We start from the raw sequence: 17,394 nt of genomic DNA, 5'->3' as shown, positions 1-17,394 counted from the left end.
AAAACGATGACCCGTGACCTGTCGAAATTTCTCCAGATGGTCAGAAATGGAAATTTTTTAATGTTTAATTTTTGAATTGCTAATGACTATTCCATGTAAATTATCACTTTTGGAACAAAAATAAGTGTGTTTAGAGTCACTTTAATGCCTGAAATTGGTCAAAAGAGAAGCTTCTGAATAGGAGAAAAAGTCTGTAATAATGGCAATTTTGGTCACATTGAGGCTTTAAAAAGTAGTTATTCAACATGAGGCACATTCCAAATGACATTTTGAATCAATTTTTCTACAGTCCAAAAAATCAATTTTCTGATGAAAAACGATGACCCGTGACCTGTCGAAATTTCTCCAGATGGTCAGAAATGGAAATTTTTTAATGTTTAATTTTTTGACTGCTAATGACTATTCCATGTAAATTAGCACTTTTGGAACAAAAATAAGTGTGTTTAGAGTCACTTTAATGCCTGAAATTGGTCAAAATAGAAGCTTCTGAATAGGAGAAAAAGTCTGCAATAATGGCAATTTTGGTCACATTGAGGCTTTAAAAAGTAGTTATTCAACATGAGGCACATTCCAAATGACATTTTGAATCAATTTTTCTACAGTCCAAAAAATCAATTTTCTGATGAAAAACGATGACCCGTGACCTGTCGAAATTTCTCCAGATGGTCAGAAATGGAAATTTTTTAATGTTTAATTTTTTGAGTGCAAATGACTATTCCATGTAAATTATCACTTTTGGAACAAAAATAAGTGTGTTTAGAGTCACTTTAATGCCTGAAATTGGTCACAATAGAAGCTTCTGAATAGGAGAAAAAGTCTGCAATAATGGCAATTTTGGTCACATTGAGGCTTTAAAAAGTAGTTATTCAACATGAGGCACACTCCAAATGACATTGTAAATACATTTTTCTACAGTCCAAAAAATCAATCTTCTGATGAAAAACGATGACCCGTGACCTGTCGAAATTTCTCCTGATGGTCAGGATTGGAAATTTTTTAATGTTTAATTTTTTGAGTGTAAATGACTATTCCATGTAAATTATCACTTTTGGAACAAAAATAAGTGTGTTTAGAGTCACTCTAATGCCTGAAATTGGTCGAAATAGAAGCTTCTGAATAGGAGAAAAAGTCTGTAATAATGGCAATTTTGGTCACATTGAGGCTTTAAAAAGAAGTTATTCAACATGAGGCACATTCCAAATGACATTTTGAATCAACTTTTCTACAGTCCAAAAAATCAATTTTCTGATGAAAAACGATGACCCGTGACCTGTCGAAATTTCTCCTGATGGTCAGGATTGGAAATTTTTTAATGTTTAATTTTTTGAGTGTAAATGACTATTCCATGTAAATTATCACTTTTGGAACAAAAATAAGTGTGTTTAGAGTCACTTTAATGCCTGAAATTGGTCAAAAGAGAAGCTTCTGAATAGGAGAAAAAGTCTGTAATAATGGCAATTTTGGTCACATTGAGGCTTTAAAAAGTAGTTATTCAACATGAGGCACACTCCAAATGACATTTTAAATAAATTTTTCTACAGTCCAAAAAATCAATTTTCTGATGAAAAACGATGACCCGTGACCTGTCGAAATTTCTCCAGATGGTCAGAAATAGAAATTTTTTAATGTTTAATTTTTGAATTGCTAATGACTATTCCATGTAAATTATCACTTTTGGAACAAAAATAAGTGTGTTTAGAGTCACTCTAATGCCTGAAATTGGTCGAAATAGAAGCTTCTGAATAGGAGAAAAAGTCTGTAATAATGGCAATTTTGGTCACATTGAGGCTTTAAAAAGAAGTTATTCAACATGAGGCACATTCCAAATGACATTTTGAATCAACTTTTCTACAGTCCAAAAAATCAATTTTCTGATGAAAAACGATGACCCGTGACCTGTCGAAATTTCTCCTGATGGTCAGGATTGGAAATTTTTTAATGTTTAATTTTTTGAGTGTAAATGACTATTCCATGTAAATTATCACTTTTGGAACAAAAATAAGTGTGTTTAGAGTCACTTTAATGCCTGAAATTGGTCACAATAGAAGCTTCTGAATAGGAGAAAAAGTCTGCAATAATGGCAATTTTGGACACATTGAGGCTTTAAAAAGTAGTTATTCAACATGAGGCACACTCCAAATGACATTGTAAATACATTTTTCTACAGTCCAAAAAATCAATCTTCTGATGAAAAACGATGACCCGTGACCTGTCGAAATTTCTCCTGATGGTCAGGATTGGAAAATTTTTAATGTTTAATTTTTTGAGTGTAAATGACTATTCCATGTAAATTATCACTTTTGGAACAAAAATAAGTGTGTTTAGAGTCACTTTAATGCCTGAAATTGGTCGAAATAGAAGCTTCTGAATAGGAGAAAAAGTCTGTAATAATGGCAATTTTGGTCACATTGAGGCTTTAAAAAGTAGTTATTAAACATGAGGCACATTCCAAATGACATTTAAATACATTTTTCTACAGTCCAAAAAATCAATTTTCTGATGAAAAACGATGACCCGTGACCTGTCGAAATTTCTCCAGATGGTCAGAAATGGAAATTTTTTAATGTTTAATTTTTAGACTGCTAATGACTATTCCATGTAAATTATCACTTTTGGAACAAAAATAAGTGTGTTTAGAGTCACTTTAATGCCTGAAATTGGTCAAAATAGAAGCTTCTGAATAGGAGAAAAAGTCTGTAATAATGGCAATTTTGGTCACATTGAGGCTTTAAAAAGTAGTTATTCAACATCAGGCACATTCCAAATGACATTTTGAATCAATTTTTCTACAGTCCAAAAAATCAATTTTCTGATGAAAAACGATGACCCGTGACCTGTCGAAATTTCTCCAGATGGTCAGAAATGGAAATTTTTTAATGTTTAATTTTTGAATTGCTAATGACTATTCCATGTAAATTATCACTTTTGGAACAAAAATAAGTGTGTTTAGAGTCACTTTAATGCCTGAAATTGGTCAAAAGAGAAGCTTCTGAATAGGAGAAAAAGTCTGTAATAATGGCAATTTTGGTCACATTGAGGCTTTAAAAAGTAGTTATTCAACATGAGGCACATTCCAAATGACATTTTGAATCAATTTTTCTACAGTCCAAAAAATCAATTTTCTGATGAAAAACGATGACCCGTGACCTGTCGAAATTTCTCCAGATGGTCAGAAATGGAAATTTTTTAATGTTTAATTTTTTGACTGCTAATGACTATTCCATGTAAATTAGCACTTTTGGAACAAAAATAAGTGTGTTTAGAGTCACTTTAATGCCTGAAATTGGTCAAAAGAGAAGCTTCTGAATAGGAGAAAAAGTCTGTAATAATGGCAATTTTGGTCACATTGAGGCTTTAAAAAGTAGTTATTCAACATGAGGCACATTCCAAATGACATTTTGAATCAATTTTTCTACTGTCCAAAAAATCAATTTTCTGATGAAAAACGATGACCCGTGACCTGTCGAAATTTCTCCAGATGGTCAGGATTGGAAATTTTTAATGTTTAATTTTTTGAGTGTAAATGACTATTCCATGTAAATTATCACTTTTGGAACAAACATAAGTGTGTTTAGAGTCACTTTAATGCCTGAAATTGGTTGAAATAGAAGCTTCTGAATAGGAGAAAAAGTCTGTAATAATGGCAATTTTGGTCACATTGAGGCTTTAAAAAGTAGTTATTCAACATCAGGCACATTCCAAATGACATTTTGAATCAACTTTTCTATAGTCCAAAAAATCTATTTTCTGATGAAAAACGATGACCCGTGACCTGTCGAAAATTCTCCAGATGGTCAGAAATGGAAATTTTTTAATGTTTAATTTTTTGACTGCTAATGACTATTCCATGTAAATTATCACTTTTGGAACAAAAATAAGTGTGTTTAGAGTCACTTTAATGCCTGAAATTGGTCAAAAGAGAAGCTTCTGAATAGGAGAAAAAGTCTGTAATAATGGCAATTTTGGTCACATTGAGGCTTTAAAAAGTAGTTATTCAACATGAGGCACACTCCAAATGACATTTTAAATAAATTTTTCTACAGTCCAAAAAATCAATTTTCTGATGAAAAACGATGACCCGTGACCTGTCGAAATTTCTCCAGATGGTCAGAAATGGAAATTTTTTAATGTTTAATTTTTTGAGTGCAAATGACTATTCCATGTAAATTATCACTTTTGGAACAAAAATAAGTGTGTTTAGAGTCACTTTAATGCCTGAAATTGGTCACAATAGAAGCTTCTGAATAGGAGAAAAAGTCTGCAATAATGGCAATTTTGGTCACATTGAGGCTTTAAAAAGTAGTTATTCAACATGAGGCACATTCCAAATGACATTTTGAATCAACTTTTCTACAGTCCAAAAAATCAATTTTCTGATGAAAAACGATGACCCGTGACCTGTCGAAATTTCTCCAGATGGTCAGAAATAGAAATTTTTTAATGTTTAATTTTTGAATTGCTAATGACTATTCCATGTAAATTATCACTTTTGGAACAAAAGTAAGTGTGTTTAGAGTCACTTTAATGCCTGAAATTGGTCAAAAGAGAAGCTACTGAATAGGAGAAAAAGTCTGTAATAATGGCAATTTTGGTCACATTGAGCCTTTAAAAAGTAGTTATTCAACATGAGGCACATTCCAAATGACATTGTAAATACATTTTTCTACAGTCCAAAAAATCAATCTTCTGATGAAAAACGATGACCCGTGACCTGTCGAAATTTCTCCTGATGGTCAGGATTGGAAATTTTTTAATGTTTAATTTTTTGAGTGTAAATGACTATTCCATGTAAATTATCACTTTTGGAACAAAAATAAGTGTGTTTAGAGTCACTCTAATGCCTGAAATTGGTCGAAATAGAAGCTTCTGAATAGGAGAAAAAGTCTGTAATAATGGCAATTTTGGTCACATTGAGGCTTTAAAAAGAAGTTATTCAACATGAGGCACATTCCAAATGACATTTTGAATCAACTTTTCTACAGTCCAAAAAATCAATTTTCTGATGAAAAACGATGACCCGTGACCTGTAGAAATTTCTCCAGATGGTCAGAAATGGAAATTTTTTAATGTTTAATTTTTTGAGTGCAAATGACTATTCCATGTAAATTATCACTTTTGGAACAAAAATAAGTGTGTTTAGAGTCACTTTAATGCCTGAAATTGGTCACAATAGAAGCTTCTGAATAGGAGAAAAAGTCTGCAATAATGGCAATTTTGGTCACATTGAGGCTTTAAAAAGTAGTTATTCAACATGAGGCACACTCCAAATGACATTGTAAATACATTTTTCTACAGTCCAAAAAATCAATTTTCTGATGAAAAATGATGACCCGTGACCTGTCGAAATTTCTCCTGATGGTCAGGATTGGAAATTTTTTAATGTTTAATTTTTTGAGTGTAAATGACTATTCCATGTAAATTATCACTTTTGGAACAAAAATACGTGTGTTTAGAGTCACTCTAATGCCTGAAATTGGTCGAAATAGAAGCTTCTGAATAGGAGAAAAAGTCTGTAATAATGGCAATTTTGGTCACATTGAGGCTTTAAAAAGTAGTTATTCAACATGAGGCACATTCCAAATGACATTTTGAATCAATTTTTCTACAGTCCAAAAAATCAATTTTCTGATGAAAAACGATGACCCGTGACCTGTCGAAATTTCTCCAGATGGTCAGAAATGGAAATTTTTTAATGTTTAATTTTTTGACTGCTAATGACTATTCCATGTAAATTAGCACTTTTGGAACAAAAATAAGTGTGTTTAGAGTCACTTTAATGCCTGAAATTGGTCAAAAGAGAAGCTTCTGAATAGGAGAAAAAGTCTGTAATAATGGCAATTTTGGTCACATTGAGGCTTTAAAAAGTAGTTATTCAACATGAGGCACATTCCAAATGACATTTTGAATCAATTTTTCTACAGTCCAAAAAATCTATTTTCTGATGAAAAACGATGACCCGTGACCTGTTGAAATTTCTCCAGATGGTCAGAAATGGAAATTTTTTAATGTTTAATTTTTTGAGTGTAAATGACTATTCCATGTAAATTATCACTTTTGGAACAAAAATAAGTGTGTTTAGAGTCACTTTAATGCCTGAAATTAGTCGAAATAGAAGCTTCTGAATAGGAGAAAAAGTCTGTAATAATGGCAATTTTGGTCACATTGAGGCTTTAAAAAGAAGTTATTCAACATGAGGCACATTCCAAATGACATTTTGAATCAACTTTTCTACAGTCCAAAAAATCAATTTTCTGATGAAAAACGATGACCCGTGACCTGTAGAATTTTCTCCAGATGGTCAGGATTGGAAATTTTTTATTGTTTAATTTTTTTAGTGTAAATGACTATTCCATGTAAATTATCACTTTTGGAACAAAAATAAGTGTGTTTAGAGTCACTTTAATGCCTGAAATTGGTTGAAATAGAAGCTTCTGAATAGGAGAAAAAGTCTGTAATAATGGCAATTTTGGTCACATTGAGGCTTTAAAAAGTAGTTATTCAACATCAGGCACATTCCAAATGACATTTTGAATCAATTTTTCTATAGTCCAAAAAATCAATTTTCTGATGAAAAACGATGACCCGTGACCTGTCGAAATTTCTCCAGATGGTCAGAAATGGAAATTTTTTAATGTTTAATTTTTGAATTGCTAATGACTATTCCATGTAAATTATCACTTTTGGAACAAAAATAAGTGTGTTTAGAGTCACTTTAATGCCTGAAATTGGTCAAAAGAGAAGCTTCTGAATAGGAGAAAAAGTCTGTAATAATGGCAATTTTGGTCACATTGAGGCTTTAAAAATAGTTATTCAACATGAGGCACACTCCAAATGACATTTTAAATACATTTTTCTACAGTCCAAAAAATCAATTTTCTGATGAAAAACGATGACCCGTGACCTGTCGAAATTTCTCCAGATGGTCAGAAATGGAAATTTTTTAATGTTTAATTTTTGAATTGCTAATGACTATTCCATGTAAATTATCACTTTTGGAACAAAAGTAAGTGTGTTTAGAGTCACTTTAATGCCTGAAATTGGTCAAAAGAGAAGCTACTGAATAGGAGAAAAAGTCTGTAATAATGGCAATTTTGGTCACATTGAGCCTTTAAAAAGTAGTTATTCAACATGAGGCACATTCCAAATGACATTGTAAATACATTTTTCTACAGTCCAAAAAATCAATCTTCTGATGAAAAACGATGACCCGTGACCTGTCGAAATTTCTCCTGATGGTCAGGATTGGAAATTTTTTAATGTTTAATTTTTTGAGTGTAAATGACTATTCCATGTAAATTATCACTTTTGGAACAAAAATAAGTGTGTTTAGAGTCACTCTAATGCCTGAAATTGGTCGAAATAGAAGCTTCTGAATAGGAGAAAAAGTCTGTAATAATGGCAATTTTGGTCACATTGAGGCTTTAAAAAGAAGTTATTCAACATGAGGCACATTCCAAATGACATTTTGAATCAACTTTTCTACAGTCCAAAAAATCAATTTTCTGATGAAAAACGATGACCCGTGACCTGTAGAAATTTCTCCAGATGGTCAGAAATGGAAATTTTTTAATGTTTAATTTTTTGAGTGCAAATGACTATTCCATGTAAATTATCACTTTTGGAACAAAAATAAGTGTGTTTAGAGTCACTTTAATGCCTGAAATTGGTCACAATAGAAGCTTCTGAATAGGAGAAAAAGTCTGCAATAATGGCAATTTTGGTCACATTGAGGCTTTAAAAAAGTAGTTATTCAACATGAGGCACACTCCAAATGACATTGTAAATACATTTTTCTACAGTCCAAAAAATCAATTTTCTGATGAAAAATGATGACCCGTGACCTGTCGAAATTTCTCCTGATGGTCAGGATTGGAAATTTTTTAATGTTTAATTTTTTGAGTGTAAATGACTATTCCATGTAAATTATCACTTTTGGAACAAAAATACGTGTGTTTAGAGTCACTCTAATGCCTGAAATTGGTCGAAATAGAAGCTTCTGAATAGGAGAAAAAGTCTGTAATAATGGCAATTTTGGTCACATTGAGGCTTTAAAAAGTAGTTATTCAACATGAGGCACATTCCAAATGACATTTTGAATCAATTTTTCTACAGTCCAAAAAATCAATTTTCTGATGAAAAACGATGACCCGTGACCTGTCGAAATTTCTCCAGATGGTCAGAAATGGAAATTTTTTAATGTTTAATTTTTTGACTGCTAATGACTATTCCATGTAAATTATCACTTTTGGAACAAAAGTAAGTGTGTTTAGAGTCACTTTAATGCCTGAAATTGGTCAAAAGAGAAGCTACTGAATAGGAGAAAAAGTCTGTAATAATGGCAATTTTGGTCACATTGCGGCTTTAAAAAGTAGTTATTCAACATGAGGCACACTCCAAATGACATTTTAAATAAATTTTTCTACAGTCCAAAAAATCAATTTTCTGATGAAAAACGATGACCCGTGACCTGTCGAAATTTCTCCAGATGGTCAGAAATGGAAATTTTTTAATGTTTAATTTTTGAATTGCTAATGACTATTCCATGTAAATTATCACTTTTGGAACAAAAATAAGTGTGTTTAGAGTCACTTTAATGCCTGAAATTGGTCAAAAGAGAAGCTACTGAATAGGAGAAAAAGTCTGTAATAATGGCAATTTTGGTCACATTGAGGCTTTAAAAAGTAGTTATTCAACATGAGGCACATTCCAAATGACATTTTGAATCAATTTTTCTACAGTCCAAAAAATCAATTTTCTGATGAAAAACGATGACCCGTGACCTGTCGAAATTTCTCCAAATGGTCAGAAATGGAAATTTTTTAATGTTTAATTTTTTGACTGCTAATGACTATTCCATGTAAATTAGCACTTTTGGAACAAAAATAAGTGTGTTTAGAGTCACTTTAATGCCTGAAATTGGTCAAAAGAGAAGCTTCTGAATAGGAGAAAAAGTCTGTAATAATGGCAATTTTGGTCACATTGAGGCTTTAAAAAGTAGTTATTCAACATGAGGCACATTCCAAATGACATTTTGAATCAATTTTTCTACTGTCCAAAAAATCAATTTTCTGATGAAAAACGATGACCCGTGACCTGTCGAAATTTCTCCAGATGGTCAGGATTGGAAATTTTTAATGTTTAATTTTTTGAGTGTAAATGACTATTCCATGTAAATTATCACTTTTGGAACAAAAATAAGTGTGTTTAGAGTCACTTTAATGCCTGAAATTGGTCAAAATAGAAGCTTCTGAATAGGAGAAAAAGTCTGTAATAATGGCAATTTTGGTCACATTGAGGCTTTAAAAAGTAGTTATTCAACATCAGGCACATTCCAAATGACATTTTGAATCAATTTTTCTACAGTCCAAAAAATCAATTTTCTGATGAAAAACGATGACCCGTGACCTGTCGAAATTTCTCCAGATGGTCAGAAATGGAAATTTTTTAATGTTTAATTTTTGAATTGCTAATGACTATTCCATGTAAATTATCACTTTTGGAACAAAAATAAGTGTGTTTAGAGTCACTTTAATGCCTGAAATTGGTCAAAAGAGAAGCTTCTGAATAGGAGAAAAAGTCTGTAATAATGGCAATTTTGGTCACATTGAGGCTTTAAAAAGTAGTTATTCAACATGAGGCACATTCCAAATGACATTTTGAATCAATTTTTCTACAGTCCAAAAAATCAATTTTCTGATGAAAAACGATGACCCGTGACCTGTCGAAATTTCTCCAGATGGTCAGAAATGGAAATTTTTTAATGTTTAATTTTTTGACTGCTAATGACTATTCCATGTAAATTAGCACTTTTGGAACAAAAATAACTGTGTTTAGAGTCACTTTAATGCCTGAAATTGGTCAAAATAGAAGCTTCTGAATAGGAGAAAAAGTCTGCAATAATGGCAATTTTGGTCACATTGAGGCTTTAAAAAGTAGTTATTCAACATGAGGCACATTCCAAATGACATTTTGAATCAATTTTTCTACAGTCCAAAAAATCAATTTTCTGATGAAAAACGATGACCCGTGACCTGTCGAAATTTCTCCAGATGGTCAGAAATGGAAATTTTTTAATGTTTAATTTTTTGAGTGCAAATGACTATTCCATGTAAATTATCACTTTTGGAACAAAAATAAGTGTGTTTAGAGTCACTTTAATGCCTGAAATTGGTCACAATAGAAGCTTCTGAATAGGAGAAAAAGTCTGCAATAATGGCAATTTTGGTCACATTGAGGCTTTAAAAAGTAGTTATTCAACATGAGGCACACTCCAAATGACATTGTAAATACATTTTTCTACAGTCCAAAAAATCAATCTTCTGATGAAAAACGATGACCCGTGACCTGTCGAAATTTCTCCTGATGGTCAGGATTGGAAATTTTTTCATGTTTAATTTTTTGAGTGTAAATGACTATTCCATGTAAATTATCACTTTTGGAACAAAAATAAGTGTGTTTAGAGTCACTCTAATGCCTGAAATTGGTCGAAATAGAAGCTTCTGAATAGGAGAAAAAGTCTGTAATAATGGCAATTTTGGTCACATTGAGGCTTTAAAAAGAAGTTATTCAACATGAGGCACATTCCAAATGACATTTTGAATCAACTTTTCTACAGTCCAAAAAATCAATTTTCTGATGAAAAACGATGACCCGTGACCTGTAGAATTTTCTCCAGATGGTCAGGATTGGAAATTTTTTATTGTTTAATTTTTTTAGTGTAAATGACTATTCCATGTAAATTATCACTTTTGGAACAAAAATAAGTGTGTTTAGAGTCACTTTAATGCCTGAAATTGGTTGAAATAGAAGCTTCTGAATAGGAGAAAAAGTCTGTAATAATGGTAATTTTGGTCACATTGAGGCTTTAAAAAGTAGTTATTCAACATCAGGCACATTCCAAATGACATTTTGAATCAATTTTTCTATAGTCCAAAAAATCAATTTTCTGATGAAAAACGATGACCCGTGACCTGTCGAAAATTCTCCAGATGGTCAGAAATGGAAATTTTTCAATGTTTAATTTTTTGACTGCTAATGACTATTCCATGTAAATTATCACTTTTGGAACAAAAATAAGTGTGTTTAGAGTCACTTTAATGCCTGAAATTGGTCAAAAGAGAAGCTTCTGAATAGGAGAAAAAGTCTGTAATAATGGCAATTTTGGTCACATTGAGGCTTTAAAAAGTAGTTATTCAACTTGAGGCACACTCCAAATGACATTTTAAATAAATTTTTCTACAGTCCAAAAAATCAATTTTCTGATGAAAAACGATGACCCGTGACCTGTCGAAATTTCTCCAGATGGTCAGAAATGGAAATTTTTTAATGTTTAATTTTTGAATTGCTAATGACTATTCCATGTAAATTATCACTTTTGGAACAAAAATAAGTGTGTTTAGAGTCACTTTAATGCCTGAAATTGGTCAAAAGAGAAGCTACTGAATAGGAGAAAAAGTCTGTAATAATGGCAATTTTGGTCACATTGAGGCTTTAAAAAGTAGTTATTCAACATGAGGCACATTCCAAATGACATTTTGAATCAATTTTTCTACAGTCCAAAAAATCAATTTTCTGATGAAAAACGATGACCCGTGACCTGTCGAAATTTCTCCAAATGGTCAGAAATGGAAATTTTTTAATGTTTAATTTTTTGACTGCTAATGACTATTCCATGTAAATTAGCACTTTTGGAACAAAAATAAGTGTGTTTAGAGTCACTTTAATGCCTGAAATTGGTCAAAAGAGAAGCTTCTGAATAGGAGAAAAAGTCTGTAATAATGGCAATTTTGGTCACATTGAGGCTTTAAAAAGTAGTTATTCAACATGAGGCACATTCCAAATGACATTTTGAATCAATTTTTCTACTGTCCAAAAAATCAATTTTCTGATGAAAAACGATGACCCGTGACCTGTCGAAATTTCTCCAGATGGTCAGGATTGGAAATTTTTAATGTTTAATTTTTTGAGTGTAAATGACTATTCCATGTAAATTATCACTTTTGGAACAAAAATAAGTGTGTTTAGAGTCACTTTAATGCCTGAAATTGGTCAAAATAGAAGCTTCTGAATAGGAGAAAAAGTCTGTAATAATGGCAATTTTGGTCACATTGAGGCTTTAAAAAGTAGTTATTCAACATCAGGCACATTCCAAATGACATTTTGAATCAATTTTTCTACAGTCCAAAAAATCAATTTTCTGATGAAAAACGATGACCCGTGACCTGTCGAAATTTCTCCAGATGGTCAGAAATGGAAATTTTTTAATGTTTAATTTTTGAATTGCTAATGACTATTCCATGTAAATTATCACTTTTGGAACAAAAATAAGTGTGTTTAGAGTCACTTTAATGCCTGAAATTGGTCAAAAGAGAAGCTTCTGAATAGGAGAAAAAGTCTGTAATAATGGCAATTTTGGTCACATTGAGGCTTTAAAAAGTAGTTATTCAACATGAGGCACATTCCAAATGACATTTTGAATCAATTTTTCTACAGTCCAAAAAATCAATTTTCTGATGAAAAACGATGACCCGTGACCTGTCGAAATTTCTCCAGATGGTCAGAAATGGAAATTTTTTAATGTTTAATTTTTTGACTGCTAATGACTATTCCATGTAAATTAGCACTTTTGGAACAAAAATAACTGTGTTTAGAGTCACTTTAATGCCTGAAATTGGTCAAAATAGAAGCTTCTGAATAGGAGAAAAAGTCTGCAATAATGGCAATTTTGGTCACATTGAGGCTTTAAAAAGTAGTTATTCAACATGAGGCACATTCCAAATGACATTTTGAATCAATTTTTCTACAGTCCAAAAAATCAATTTTCTGATGAAAAACGATGACCCGTGACCTGTCGAAATTTCTCCAGATGGTCAGAAATGGAAATTTTTTAATGTTTAATTTTTTGAGTGCAAATGACTATTCCATGTAAATTATCACTTTTGGAACAAAAATAAGTGTGTTTAGAGTCACTTTAATGCCTGAAATTGGTCACAATAGAAGCTTCTGAATAGGAGAAAAAGTCTGCAATAATGGCAATTTTGGTCACATTGAGGCTTTAAAAAGTAGTTATTCAACATGAGGCACACTCCAAATGACATTGTAAATACATTTTTCTACAGTCCAAAAAATCAATCTTCTGATGAAAAACGATGACCCGTGACCTGTCGAAATTTCTCCTGATGGTCAGGATTGGAAATTTTTTCATGTTTAATTTTTTGAGTGTAAATGACTATTCCATGTAAATTATCACTTTTGGAACAAAAATAAGTGTGTTTAGAGTCACTCTAATGCCTGAAATTGGTCGAAATAGAAGCTTCTGAATAGGAGAAAAAGTCTGTAATAATGGCAATTTTGGTCACATTGAGGCTTTAAAAAGAAGTTATTCAACATGAGGCACATTCCAAATGACATTTTGAATCAACTTTTCTACAGTCCAAAAAATCAATTTTCTGATGAAAAACGATGACCCGTGACCTGTAGAATTTTCTCCAGATGGTCAGGATTGGAAATTTTTTATTGTTTAATTTTTTTAGTGTAAATGACTATTCCATGTAAATTATCACTTTTGGAACAAAAATAAGTGTGTTTAGAGTCACTTTAATGCCTGAAATTGGTTGAAATAGAAGCTTCTGAATAGGAGAAAAAGTCTGTAATAATGGTAATTTTGGTCACATTGAGGCTTTAAAAAGTAGTTATTCAACATCAGGCACATTCCAAATGACATTTTGAATCAATTTTTCTATAGTCCAAAAAATCAATTTTCTGATGAAAAACGATGACCCGTGACCTGTCGAAAATTCTCCAGATGGTCAGAAATGGAAATTTTTCAATGTTTAATTTTTTGACTGCTAATGACTATTCCATGTAAATTATCACTTTTGGAACAAAAATAAGTGTGTTTAGAGTCACTTTAATGCCTGAAATTGGTCAAAAGAGAAGCTTCTGAATAGGAGAAAAAGTCTGTAATAATGGCAATTTTGGTCACATTGAGGCTTTAAAAAGTAGTTATTCAACTTGAGGCACACTCCAAATGACATTTTAAATAAATTTTTCTACAGTCCAAAAAATCAATTTTCTGATGAAAAACGATGACCCGTGACCTGTCGAAATTTCTCCAGATGGTCAGAAATGGAAATTTTTTAATGTTTAATTTTTGAATTGCTAATGACTATTCCATGTAAATTATCACTTTTGGAACAAAAATAAGTGTGTTTAGAGTCACTTTAATGCCTGAAATTGGTCAAAAGAGAAGCTACTGAATAGGAGAAAAAGTCTGTAATAATGGCAATTTTGGTCACATTGAGGCTTTAAAAAGTAGTTATTCAACATGAGGCACATTCCAAATGACATTTTGAATCAATTTTTCTAGAGTCCAAAAAATAAATTTTCTGATGAAAAACGATGACCCGTGACCTGTCGAAATTTCTCCAGATTGTCAGAAATGGAAATTTTTTAATGTTTAATTTTTTGACTGCTAATGACTATTCCATGTAAATTAGCACTTTTGGAACAAAAATAAGTGTGTTTAGAGTCACTTTAATGCCTGAAATTGGTCAAAAGAGAAGCTTCTGAATAGGAGAAAAAGTCTGTAATAATGGCAATTTTGGTCACATTGAGGCTTTAAAAAGTAGTTATTCAACATGAGGCACATTCCAAATGACATTTTGAATCAATTTTTCTACAGTCCAAAAAATCAATTTTCTGATGAAAAACGATGACCCGTGACCTGTCGAAATTTCTCCAGATGGTCAGAAATGGAAATTTTTTAATGTTTAATTTTTTGACTGCTAATGACTATTCCATGTAAATTAGCACATTTGGAACAAAAATAAGTGTGTTTAGAGTCACTTTAATGCCTGAAATTGGTCAAAATAGAAGCTTCTGAATAGGAGAAAAAGTCTGCAATAATGGCAATTTTGGTCACATTGAGGCTTTAAAAAGTAGTTATTCAACATGAGGCACATTCCAAATGATATTTTGAATCAATTTTTCTACAGTCCAAAAAATCAATTTTCTGATGAAAAACGATGACCCGTGACCTGTCGAAATTTCTCCAGATGGTCAGAAATGGAAATTTTTCAATGTTTAATTTTTTGACTGCTAATGACTATTCCATGTAAATTATCACTTTTGGAACAAAAATAAGTGTGTTTAGAGTCACTTTAATGCCTGAAATTGGTCAAAAGAGAAGCTTCTGAATAGGAGAAAAAGTCTGTAATAATGGCAATTTTGGTCACATTGAGGCTTTAAAAAGTAGTTATTAAACATGAGGCACACTCCAAATGACATTTCAAATACATTTTTCTACAGTCCAAAAAATCAATTTTCTGATGAAAAACGATGACCCGTGACCTGTCGAAATTTCTCCAGATGGTCAGAAATGGAAATTTTTTAATGTTTAATTTTTTGACTGCTAATGACTATTCCATGTAAATTATCACTTTTGGAACAAAAATAAGTGTGTTTAGAGTCACTTTAATGCCTGAAATTGGTCAAAATAGAAGCTTCTGAATAGGAGAAAAAGTCTGTAATAATGGCAATTTTGGTCACATTGAGGCTTTAAAAAGTAGTTATTCAACATGAGGCACACTCCAAATGACATTTTAAATACATTTTTCTACAGTCCAAAAAATCAATTTTCTGATGAAAAACGATGACCCGTGACCTGTCGAAATTTCTCCAGATGGTCAGAAATGAAAATTTTTTAATGTTTAATTTTTTGACTGCTAATGACTATTCCATGTAAATTATCCCTTTTGGAACAAAAAAAAGTGTGTTTAGAGTCACTTTAATGCCTCAAATTGGTCAAAATAGAAGCTTCTGAATAGGAGAAAAAGTCTGTAATAATGGCAATTTTGGTCACATTGACGCTTTAAAAAGTAGTTATTCAACATGAGGCACATTCCAAATGACATTTTGAATCAATTTTTCTACAGTCCAAAAAATCAATTTTCTGATGAAAAACGATGACCCGTGACCTGTCGAAATTTCTCCAGATGGACAGAAATGGAAATTTTTTAATGTTTAATTTTTTGACTGCTAATGACTATTCCATGTAAATTATCACTTTTGGAACAAAAATAAGTGTGTTTAGAGTCACTTTAATGCCTGAAATTGGTCAAAATAGAAGCTTCTGAATAGGAGAAAAAGTCTGTAATAATGGCAATTTTGGTCACATTGAGGCTTTAAAAAGTAGTTATTCAACATGAGGCACATTCCAAATGACATTTTGAATCAATTTTTCTACAGTCCAAAAAATCAATTTTCTGATGAAAAACGATGACCCGTGACCTGTCGAAATTTCTCCAGATGGTCAGAAATGGAAATTTTTTAATGTTTAATTTTTTGAGTGCAAATGACTATTCCATGTAAATTATCACTTTTTGAACAAAAATAAGTGTGTTTAGAGTCACTTTAATGCCTGAAATTGGTCACAATAGAAGCTTCTGAATAGGAGAAAAAGTCTGCAATAATGGCAATTTTGGTCACATTGAGGCTTTAAAAAGTAGTTATTCAACATGAGGCACACTCCAAATGACATTGTAAATACATTTTTCTACAGTCCAAAAAATCAATTTTCTGATGAAAAACGATGACCCGTGACCTGTCGAAATTTCTTCTGATGGTCAGGATTGGAAATTTTTTAATGTTTAATTTTTTGAGTGTAAATGACTATTCCATGTAAATTATCACTTTTGGAACAAAAATAAGTGTATTTAGAGTCTAATGCCTGAAATTGGTCGAAATAGAAGCTTCTGAATAGGAGAAAAAGTCTGTAATAATGGCAATTTTGGTCACATTGAGGCTTTAAAAAGAAGTTATTCAACATGAGGCACATTCCAAATGACATTTTGAATCAACTTTTCTACAGTCCAAAAAATCAATTTTCTGATGAAAAACGATGACCCGTGACCTGTCGAAATTTCTCCAGATGGTCAGAAATGGAAATTTTTTAATGTTGAATTTTTGAATTGCTAATGACTATTCCATGTAAATTATCACTTTTGGAACAAAAATAAGTGTGTTTAGAGTCACTTTAATGCCTGAAATTGGTCAAAAGAGAAGCTTCTGAATAGGAGAAAAAGTCTGTAATAATGGCAATTTTGGTCACATTGAGGCTTTAAAAAGTAGTTATTCAACATGAGGCACATTCCAAATGACATTTTGAATCAATTTTTCTACAGTCCAAAAAATCAATTTTCTGATGAAAAACGATGACCCGTGACCTGTCGAAATTTCTCCAGATGGTCAGAAATGGAAATTTTTTAATGTTTAATTTTTTGACTGCTAATGACTATTCCATGTAAATTAGCACTTTTGGAACAAAAATAAGTGTTTTTAGAGTCACTTTAATGCCTGAAATTGGTCAAAATAGAAGCTTCTGAATAGGAGAAA

The sequence above is a fragment of the Triturus cristatus genome, chromosome 9 (assembly GCF_964204655.1).
Source record: "Triturus cristatus chromosome 9, aTriCri1.1, whole genome shotgun sequence".
NCBI classification, from domain to species: Eukaryota; Metazoa; Chordata; class Amphibia; order Caudata; family Salamandridae; genus Triturus; species Triturus cristatus.
Note: the sequence above shows the minus strand (reverse complement) of the source record.